This window comes from Hylobates moloch, unplaced genomic scaffold, assembly GCF_009828535.3.
Source record: "Hylobates moloch isolate HMO894 unplaced genomic scaffold, HMol_V3 SCAFFOLD_7, whole genome shotgun sequence".
NCBI classification, from domain to species: Eukaryota; Metazoa; Chordata; class Mammalia; order Primates; family Hylobatidae; genus Hylobates; species Hylobates moloch.
In genome coordinates this window covers 112,354,502-112,366,120 of record NW_026652282.1, presented here as the reverse complement: position 1 = coordinate 112,366,120, position 11,619 = coordinate 112,354,502, and positions in this window count along the sequence as shown.

The window sequence follows — 11,619 nt, the reverse complement described above, 5'->3', positions numbered from 1 at the left end:
TCTGTCTCAAAAAAAAAAAAAAAAATGAAGTGGGAGTTCTTTTAAATACTACATTTTGAAGTCTGGAGTCATGGAAAATGGGTCTTATATTCTTAACCTCACCTTTTTGGAAACTATTTAGAATTGTTATTTTACTTATTTATTTTTTATTTTTAGTTCAGGAGTACATGTGCAGGATGTGCAGGTTTGTTACGTAGGTAAATGTGTGCCATGGTGGTTTGCTGCACAGATCATCCCATCACCTAGGTATTAAGCCCAGCAACCATTAACTATTTTTCCCAATGCTCTCCCTCTCCCCACCCAACCTGCCCATAGGCCCCAGTGTATGTTGTTCCTCTCCCTATGTCCATGTGTTCTCATTGGAAACCTAGAAACTATTTTAAGGCAGTAAGCTGACATATTTGTTGGTATTACATTATCTGTTGCCCATATCCAAGGGTTATTATCCCTTGTAACCTGATATCTAGGAACTCAATAACTGTTGTTTCATATATTTGTAGTTTTTGGTTATTTCAAGCATGAGGGCAAATTGGTCTCTGTTCCTCCAGAGTGACTAGAAGTGGGATTTCCTTTTTCATGTTTTTAAACATTGTAAGCATAGTTGTTTTATGGTCTGTGTTTTAATAATTCCATTAACTGAAATTTTTTGCCCTTTTTTGCCTATTATTCTGCCTGTTCTTGCCCATTGTGTCTTGTTTGTTTATGGGCCTGGTTATTTTGGTCATCATACTTTGTTATCTGTAGCAATGACTTTAGGATAGGATGAAGTCACTTTCCTCCAGAGAAGATTTCCATTTGCCTCTGCCAAGTTATTGGGGTTATTCTCAGTTGAGGACTATCTTAAATTTTAAGGCTTGGGATTCCCTGGATTATTAGGTAAATAGAACAAAAGATGAAATTTTGTGTGAGAGCTCAACCAAATCCTATTCATCTATTCTCTGTGGTGTAGCCTTTTTGGGGGCCACCTTATTGAAGAAAGGCTCTACTTTGTATATATTGTGGCTTTTAGTTTAATATTTGTCTTGCCCTAAGAGGCTATCAGAACAAAAGTTACAGTTTTCTGATTTGGCAAAGATTCACATGGCAAAAGTAGCTTCCAGTTCTCATTTATCTCCCTACATCTTCATTTTGCATTTATTTTGGCCAGGTAACATCTTATCCCCTTCTCAGCTCTTCAATTGTTTAAAGAAGGCACTGTTTACATATTGTTTAGATTTTTAAAAGTTGTTTCCAGAGGCAGGGTTGGTATGAATAACCTCGCCTATCTTTACATAAATCTGGAAGTGCGTCATGGTTTTTTGTAGGGTGAGCTCTGACACTGGCAGAGAGGGAAATGTTAGTGAAGCTGTCCAGCTGGATTATACACTATCTGGATAGTCTTATCCTTGCAAGCACCTTCCTTGGTAATGGGCCTTGTTCTTCCATTCACTGAAATTATTCTTGTGATGCACTCATTAGGAACACTTGGTTCTATTTTTGGAATTTAGACCTCATTTATTAGCAAAAGAGTTACTGTATGGACACATCTGCTTTATCATGTAATACAGTTGACAATTTACAGTTTAGTAAGCTCTCCAAAGGGCCTGCAGGCTGGCTTTTGGAGGACGATGCCTAATTCCACATCGGAGACTCTGCCATATGGGACTGCCTCCATTTCCCATTTTTTAAGCCGTGGTTCCACTAGGACAGTGAAAAAGTCAGCACAATCAACATATGGAGACATTCCTGAATTTGGGGGTAGACAGGTAGTAGAATGAGGGAACTTGGGAGCTGTGTAAATTCTTCATCAAACAGAACTTGTTCTTGAGTAGGTAGGGCACAGGACCTGGTAGATGAAAGTTCAATTAGTGTCCCCAGAGCAGCATTTTCTTCATGGTCCCTGAAGCTCTGCTCCCCAACTCAAATATTTATATCAGCGGGGAAGGATTTCGATCTGTAGTTGGAGAGAGAAATTTCTATTTTTCGCGTGTGTTCTCAGAGAACACTGGGACTCTAGTAACATAATGTCAGGCCTCTCTCTACACAGTAACAGCAACACCAAAGCTCTGTAAAAGAAAAAAAACAAAAACAAAAAACTAGGACCAGAGACAGACACAGTGGCTCACACCTGTAATCTGAGTGCTTTGGGAGGTCAAGGCAGGAGGATCGCTTGAGCCCAGGAATTCAAGACCAGCCTGAGCAACATAGCAAGATCCTGACTCTAGGAAAAAAAAATGTTTAAAAATTAGCTGGGCATGGTGGCACAAGCCTATAGTCCTAGCTACTCAGGAGGCTGAGTTGAGAGAATCGCTTGAGCCCAGGAGTTAAAGGCTACAGTGAGTTGTGATTGTACCACTGCACTTCAGTCTGAGTGATGGTGTGAGACCCTGTCTCTTAAAAAATCAAAATAAAAACACAAAAAACTGAGATCAAAAAGGAGTTATGCACACACAATGGGGAAAGGACAGTCTCTTTAATAAACAGTGCTGGGAGAACTAAATATCCACATGCAGAGAATGAAACTAGACCCTTATCTCACACCACATGCAAAAATCAACTGAAAATGAATGAGGGATTAAAGACTTAAAGATAAGACCTGGAAATGTAAAACTACTAGAGGAAAACATAAAGGAAAAAGCTCCATGACATTAGTTTGGACAATTATTTATTTGATATGACCTCAAAAGCACAGGCAACAAAAGCAAAAATAAACCAGTGAGATTACATCAAACTAAAAAGCTTCTGCACAGCAAAGGAAACAATCAACAGAGTGAAGAGACACCTACGGAATGAGAGAAAATATTTCCAAACCATAAATCTCATAAAAGATTAATATCAAAAGTATATAAGGAACTGAACTCAATAGCAAGAAAACAAATAGCTCAACTTAAAAAATGAGTAAAGGATGAAAGGATATGAATGGTTTTTTTCTTTTTTTTTTTGGAGACGGAGTTTCACTCTTGTCATCCAGGCTGGAGTGCAATGGCGCGAACTTGGCTCACTGCACCCTCTGCCTCCCAGGTTCAAGCAATTCTCCTGCCTCAGCCTCCCGAGTAGCTGGGACTACAGGCACACACTGCCATGCCCAACTAATTTTTTGTATTTTAGTAGAGACGGGTTTTCACCATGTTGCCCAGGCTAGTCTTTAACTCCTGAGCTCAGGCAATACGTCTGCCTCGGCTTCCCAAAGTGCTAGGATTATAGGCGTCAGCCACCATGCCTGGCAACATTCCTTAAAAGATGTACAAATGGTCAACAAGTATATGAAAAGATGCTCGACATAATTAATCATCAGGGAAATACAAATTAAAACCATAATGAGACATCACCTCACACTTGTTAGAATAGCTATTATCAAAAAGTCATAAGTGTTAGGAGATGGAGAAAAAGGAACCGTTGCACACTGTTTGTGGGAAAGTAAATTAGTGCATCCATTACAGAAAATTATATGGCTGTTTCTCAAAAAGCTAAAATTAGAATTACCATATAATTCAACAATCATGCTTCTAGGTATATATTAAAGGAAATGAAATCAGTATGTCGAAGAGGTATCTGCACTCCCATGTACATAGCACCATTACTCACAATAGCCAAGATATGGAATCAGCTTAAGTTTCCATCAAAGGCTAAATGTGTAAAGAAAATATGGCATACACACACAATGGAATTCCACTTTTAAAAAGAAGGAAATCCTGTCATTTGTGACAACATGGATGAACCTGGACAATTATACTAAGTTAAATGAGCCAGACGCAGAAAGACAAATACCACATGATCTCACTCAAACGTGCAGTCGAAAAAAGTTGTATTCATAGAAGCACAGAGTAGAAAGGTGGTTACTATGGGTGAGGGTGGGGGAGCTGGGGAGATGCTAGTCAAAGGATGCAAACTTTCAATTAAACAGGAGAAGATAAGTTCAAGAGATCTATTGTACAACATGGTAATTATAGTTAGTAACAATGTATTACATTCTTTAAAATCGTTGAGAGTAGATTTTAAGTATTCTCATTTTAAAAAATCATAAGTATATGAGATAATGTATATATTAATTAGTTCGATTTAAGCATTTCACAATGTATGCGTTTTCAAAACAACATGCTGTACCTAATAAATACATACAATGTTTTATCCGTAAATTTAAAAAATTAATTAGTTTTCAAAAAGCAGTTCCCAACTGCCAGACATAGTTGATGACGCCAGAGACAGAGTCCATAGTCGAAACCTAGGAGCTCAAGATAGGAAATGCCAAGAAAAACAAATAATGACTGAGGCCTTACTCTGCAGGGCAAGATGGCAATTAGAATAGCTAACACATATTGGATGTGCAGTTATGTGCCAAGCATTTTCATGAGTGTTTTAGAAATGTTCATTTATTTCAGCCTCACAGTAACTTTATGACATAGGTACACGATTACAATCTTCATTGCATACGCCAGAAAACCCGAGCACAGAGAGGTTAATTAACTAGCTCAAAGTCACACAGCCACTAAGACGGGACCCCAGTCCTCAGACAAGCCTATAGTATTGTTAGTTGTTGGCGTCAATTGTGCTGAGCCGAGGGAGGCAGCAGGTACAAGGAACACGGGAACAGCCAAAAACAGCGCCATCCCCAGCGCCTATCCTACCCATGTTCTTTGTGGAGATGAACATTCACACTGTGGGATCTGAGAGGGGAAAGGGCGGTAAGGGGAGGAGTATCCCAGGCGGCAGCAGAACGTGGTTTTTAGCCTTCATTCCCTCAAAGATGTGTGTGAGAGGTATGGGGGCGCTGGTTGGTCCTGAGCTCTAATTTCACCCATTGGAACAGGAAAAACTGGACCTGTGAAAACGTTGCCCTCAGCCCTGAAGAGGTGAGACGTCCTGCCAATGTCTCTTTCGCCATCTAGTGGCCAATGGGATGTATGACACACAACGCAGAACCTGAGAGACGTGGGGAGCAGGGGCTCCTAACCTGGGGCTTGGCGAGGCGAGGAGAGGGGAGGTTCTGAGAAAGCAAAACTCCTAGAATCCTCTGTATCAGCAATTCTGGTGCATTTTCCCGCAGCTGCCATGAGATCCGCAGTGGGTTTTGGGACACATACAATGTAAGGGCCACAGCTGGAGGGTGGGGAAAGGGTGGCCAGAGAGGCCTGCTCCCGTTGCGAGTGGCTCCAGCTGGGGGAACTGCAACCACGGGAACTTCTTGGTGGAGTTTAGGCCGTCTTGGCATGGAGAGGACGGGGCGGCCCCTTCCCTGAGAGAACCCTGTTGGGCCCCTCACGTTTTCTTGGCCACCAGGGCCTGGACTGGAGCCCCCGGAGTCTCTTCTGCTAGGCAGCCTGGGATCCCTCCTAGGCCAGACCGAGCCCTTCATGCTTTCTTTCTCGCCCTCTGGAGTACGGCCCGGGGACCCTACCTTCTCCCCTCTCCATAGCTGCCACCTTCTACTCCACCCTGTGGGTTCAGCTGTCCCTTCGGAACGTGGCTGCCCAGGCGGCCGCAGCCGGCCCAGCTCCTCCCTTGCCTGGGACCCAAATGGCCGGCCCTGACCCTTCCTGATCATAAATGCTTCACTCCCCTCCTGCTCAGGCAGGGAGGCATTCAGGGCACACACAGCCGACTGACACCTTCAGGGGCCACAAACAGCAAAGACACTTTCAGAGGGCTCACAGTCACCACCACTGGCCTGCAGGTTCCTCCCACCTTTTGACTCAGAGACGCCATGTGTAATCTCTCTATATTTCAGAATAGCAGCCCCCCACTTTGTTCCTGACCCCAATCCATCCTACTATGCATTGCTTATCTGAAGCAATATGTATTCCTTCTCAGCACAACCCTTATCCTCACACTTGGTTCCACCTCTCCTTCCACCCCTAACTGGACCTCTATCCCTGATTCCAACCTAATCCCTTACCCTATGTAAAATCGGTGCTTCCTGTTATCAAGGAAATGAAAAACAGACATCTTCAACCCTCACAAACTTCCCAATCCATCCCGTCCCTAACTATGATCCTAACACTCAGAATAATTGCAAAAATCCTGCGTTGTGGACACACCTGACCCTCGCTCACCCCATCTTCACTTGATCCCTGACTGCTACCAAGACCTCTTTCACCGATAGATCACTCTTTTTCAACGTCCATATGATCGCCAAAGCACACACCTTTGGTTTCATCCTGTCACTAGTCCTGATGCCATCTTTAAGTGTCACCAACTATTAGACACACACCTGATCCTTTATCCCCTCACCTTACTGTCTTTTAAGAAATCAAGACTGGAAGATACACAGTAGTGAGAAGATGTCCAGGAGGTGCCCTCTTGATTCTGTGGTCTGGGAGGTCCACCAGAAAGGGTGAAACTTCGTGCCCTCCCACGCACCCCGGCTCCAACCCCATTTCCTAGGCCTCTGCCTTTCACTGAGGAATGATTTCCACTAGTTTCCTGTAAGGCCATGTTGCAGATATGGTTAGAACTTGTGTCTGGATCTCATTTTACTCTGCTTCTGGGGCCTGGCCTGATATGAAATGCTAATCTGGTCCGGCTTATGTTTACGTCAGTGAAGCCAGCCTCATGAAGAGGACGTGCACATTAGACCACAGTGGGGTTTCTAGAACATGTCCTGTCCCCACATAGGTGACACTATGGGTCAAGGTATCTTTGGTCCTAGATGCAGGGGATAGCAGACTCTTTCTGTAAAAGGCCTGATGGTGAATCATTTAAGCTATGCAAGCCACAGGTAGCCTCAGTCACATAGCCTCCATTTTTTCAAGCAAAGCTTTAAAAATGTAAAAATCACTCTTAGCTTTCAGGCCTTACAAATACTAGTCACTGGCCACATCTGTTCTGTGAGTCAGCTTGCCAACCCCTGGCTTAGACATTCATTCTCACCTCTCAAATCCATCAAAGCCCTCCCTCCTCTCCTGGGCTTTCCATAGTACAAGTGCAGCTTTATAATGAATTTCCTCACCATGAGTACCTGAAAAGAGACTATGGAATTGAGTTTTGTGTACAGTGTGAGGGAGAAGTAAAGTTTCATTTGCGCGCACGGATGCCCAGTAATCCCAAGACCACTCATTGAAAACTCAGTCATTTCCCCCACGGAATTGAAATGTTGCAGCTGTCATATATCACATGTTTTATTTTAAAAGCTATGGCTTTCTCATCTGTGACTATGGAGGCTACAAGACAGTGTCATGTCCTCTTGAAAGTGATGATGGGAAAAAAAATCAACCCAGAGTTCTCCATCCTTGAAAATATCTTCACAGATGAAGGTGAAATAAATGTTTTCAGACAAAAGACAACTAAGATTCTTTGTCACTGTAGGCATACAATAAAATAAATGCTATAGGACATTCTTCAGGTTGAAGAAAACTACATCAGAGGAAAATTCAGATCTTCCAGAGCCAGAACATATTTCAGAGTAAAGAACATCAGAAAATTTTAGTGTCTGAGCATGTACAAAAAAAAATTTTCACTTAGTTCCTTTAAAATACACTTGAATGCTTAAAGCAAAAGTTCTAACATCGTTTTGTGGTGTTTATAATGTATCTAGATAAATTACATATGACAATAATAGTATAAAGGACACCGAGGAATAGTAAAAGTAAGTATATTGTTATAAGGATTTTACATTCTGTATGAGGCGGTAAAATATCAACTCTGAGAAGATTATAAAAAGTTAAGGAAGCATATTGCAATCGCAAGAATAACCACTAAAAAATAACACAAAGTGGTATAGCCAAAAGGCCAACAGACATATTATAATAGAATTCTAAAAGATAAAGTGTTCTAATACTTGAAAGGAAGGAAAGGGGAAATGGAAGAATACAAATTAATGAGGACAAACAATGTAAACTATAAAATTGTAGCCCGAAATTCAAACCTATCAATAAATACATTAGCTGTTAATGGTTAAACATTCCACATAAAAGACACAGTTTTTTTGAATAGATACAAAAGCAAGACCAATTATACCTTGTCTGTAAGATATGGACTTTAGCAGCTTCAGAAGTGTTTTTGTAGAATCATTCTATGTAAACAATACTATCCTCTGTGAAAGCACTTTTACTTCTTTCTTTCCAAACTTTAATCTTTTCCTTTCTTTCCTTCATTCTTTCCTTTTTTCTTTTTTTTTTCTTTTTTTTTTTTTGCCTAATTGCACTTCTTAGAAAATCTGGTATGATGTTGAATAGAAGAGGTGAGAAACGAATTCCTCAGGTTGCTCTAGATCTTAAAAACAGTGTTGACTTTTTCAGTGTTAAGTATGATATTAGTTGTATATTTTTACCATACTGAAGATATATTTTCTTCAATTTCTAGTTTGGTGAGAGTTTTTTAAAATCAGGATTGGCATTTATGTTTGTCAAATACTTTTTCCACACAATTTCAGATGATTATATGCTTTTTCTTATTAATTTTATAAATATGAATTAACCCGTTAATTTTTGAAACTTTTAAAAACAGCTTTATTGAGATACAATTCACACACTATAAATTCCACCAATTTAAAATGTACAATGTGGTGGTTTTCAATATATTCACAGAATTGTGCAATCATTACCATAATCAATTTTAGAATATTTTCATCACTCCAAAAAGAAATATGCCTAATAGCAGTTAGTTCTCATTCTCAGCTTCCTCTAGTCCCTGGCAAACACTAATCTACTTTCTCTGTCTATGGATTTGCCTATTCTGGAAACTACATATAATTGTAATCCTACAAGATATGGTCTTTTGTGTCTGGCTTTTTTCACTTAGCATGTTTTGAGGGATTTTTCATGTTTGTACAATGTATCAATAATTTATTCTTCAATATGGTTGAATAATAGTCCATTGTATGGATATACCACATTTTTTAGATATATTCATCAGTTGATGGACATTTAGGTTGTTTCTACTTTTTGTGTAAACATGTTTTCATTTCTCTTGTGTAGGTAAATAGGTTTGGAATTGATTAGTCATATGATGATAGAATCTTCAAACTTCTGGGGAACTGCCAGACTAATTCTAAAGTGACTGTACCATGTGATATTTCCACAAGCCATATATGAAGCTTGCAGCTTACCCATATCCTTACTGACACTTGTTATTATCTGTCTTTTTAAAATATAGACAACCTGGGGGCTGTGAAGTAGTACTTCACTGTGTTTTTCATTTGCATTTCTCTAATAGCTAATGAGATTGACCATCTTTTCACATGCTGTTAGCCATATACATATCTTCTTTGGATAAATATCTATTCAGATCATTTGCCCATTTTTAAAAGAGTTATCTTTTTATGACTGAGTGGTAAGAGTTTTTTATATTCTGGATACAAGTCCCTTACCAAATATATGATTGGCAAACATTATCTCCCATTCTGTGAGGTTTTTTTCTTTCTTTCTTGATGGTATCATTTGTGAAACAATTTTTTAAAACTTGATGAAATCTGGTTTGTCGAGTTTTTCCTTTGGTTGGCTATGCTTTTGGTATCCCTAAGAAACTAATGTCTAAAACAAAAGCAAGAGGATTACCCTTATGAAAGACTGTTTTTCTCTACTGTTACACAGAACCATAAACATATACGGATTCTAGAGGGTGAATATGTACTACATACAGTTTCTGGAAGGCTTCTAATCAAACACCAGTATAGTTTATATCTCAAAAATACAAGTTAGAGTCTACAGGTTTTAACTATTTATGTCTTAAAAATTGAAATGTTGAAAACGAGCAAGGGTTGCTTCTGAAATTTACAGAAAATCCAAAAAAGGTCCTAGTATACATTTAATAAAGGTACAAGTTATACAATATTGTTTTATTTCAGATTCTATTTTCCATAAGAATAGGCACACTTCTATACACACGTTGAAATGATTAAATGTCCTACTTTTAATGATCATGGAAACAAAAGCTTTTGGCAAATAATTACTTAACATAAAATCCAGTCTTCTTCGGCATGCTTAATGGCATTGTAAGTGGCCTCGCTATAAAAGACCTGAGTAAAGCATAAAAAAGAAAAATAAATTAAAAAGAGAATTCCATATATAGATCATGTCCATTTAAATTCATACCAAAAAACCCCTGTACACTCCCATGCAAAAGTGTATATAGAAGAAAAGGTGGAATGCACTAGATTGAAATATCAATTGAGTTTGTGTGATTGAGAGTATCCTCTCTTTCCTGTTTTACGATTACTCATTTATCATTTCTTTGCCACATGTATTTATTATCTTTAAGAACTTAAGAACAAAGCAATCATATGAGATTAAAAATAAAGTACTATCATGAAGAGATATGCTATTCAGTATCCATTATTCAATGTTGTATGAAGAAACAATGACACAAAACTCTACCTACATTTTAACTAGAATGTAATCGAAGAAAATAAATGGTATATTCCTCCCTGGATGAATGTATGTATGCCCCAAGCTTCTCGTCAGCAAATAGGGGAGTTTTTTGATGTGCAGTAGGATATATTTATTTAGTTAAATAATATCAGCTCTCATGAGTGGTTGTACACCTTGTTTACAACATTTGAATACATGTACCCATTAAGCTGCTAATAGTGGTTCCCTTGGGATAGGTTGATTTGGGATAAAGTATTTCCTTGGTCTTTCATTGATTTGTGCACTGTATGAAATTTTTCATAATGCTTCTATTATCTTTGTAATTCAATAACAAATCCAGAATAAATATGTGCAGAAGGCCGTGTGCAGTGGCTCACGCCTGTAATCCTAGCACTTTGGGAGGCCAAGGTGGGCACATCACCTGAGGTCAGGAGTTCACGACCATCCTGGTCAACATGGTGAAACCCGTCTCTACTAAAAGTACAAAAATTAGCCGCACGTGGTGGCGCATGCCTGTAATCCCAGCTACTCGGGAAACTGAGGCAGGAGACTCACTTGAACCTGGGAGGCGGAGGTTGCAGTGAGCTGACATCACGCCATTGCACTCCAGCCTGGGCAACAGAGTGAGACTCTGTCTCAAAAAAAAAAAAAAGTGCAAAAGAAATTATTGGTGAAAACTTGCTGTGTTGAACACATGAGAGAGTCCTAAGGAATCTATATCTCTGAATGTATACAACATATATCTGTGAAATATGGTTGAAAATACAACCATATTTTGCAAGCCCTTGTCCTCTTGAGGTGGCATTACCTATGATTTTGCTATGCTTCTTTAAAAATGGATGTTGTACCTGAACACATTTAGAAATACATCCGATTTGTGAAATCCCAAAAGTAAGAGGCTACTCTCTAAAATATAATCAGTATTTCAAAGAATATTTAATGAGGTTTGGAAAGTACTCTAGCTACAATATGTACAGAAAATGTATCTGAACACTGAAGGTACAAAGGAATTTGAATATGATTTTTAATGTTATTATATGTACATAAGAGATGAGAATGACATTTTGTTTATTAATTTATTATTTATTTTTGAGACGGAGTCTTGCTCTGTCACCCAGGCTGGAGTGCAATGGCACGACCTTGGCTCACTGCAGCCTCTGCCTCCTGGGTTCAAGCGATTCTCCTGCCTCAGCCTTCTGAGTAGCTGGGATTACAGGCATGTGCCACCACGTTCAGCTAATTTTTGAATTTTTAGTAGAGACGGGGTTTCACCATGTTGGTGAGGCTGGTCTTCAACTCCTGACCTTGTGATCCACCCGCCTTGGCCTTCCAAATT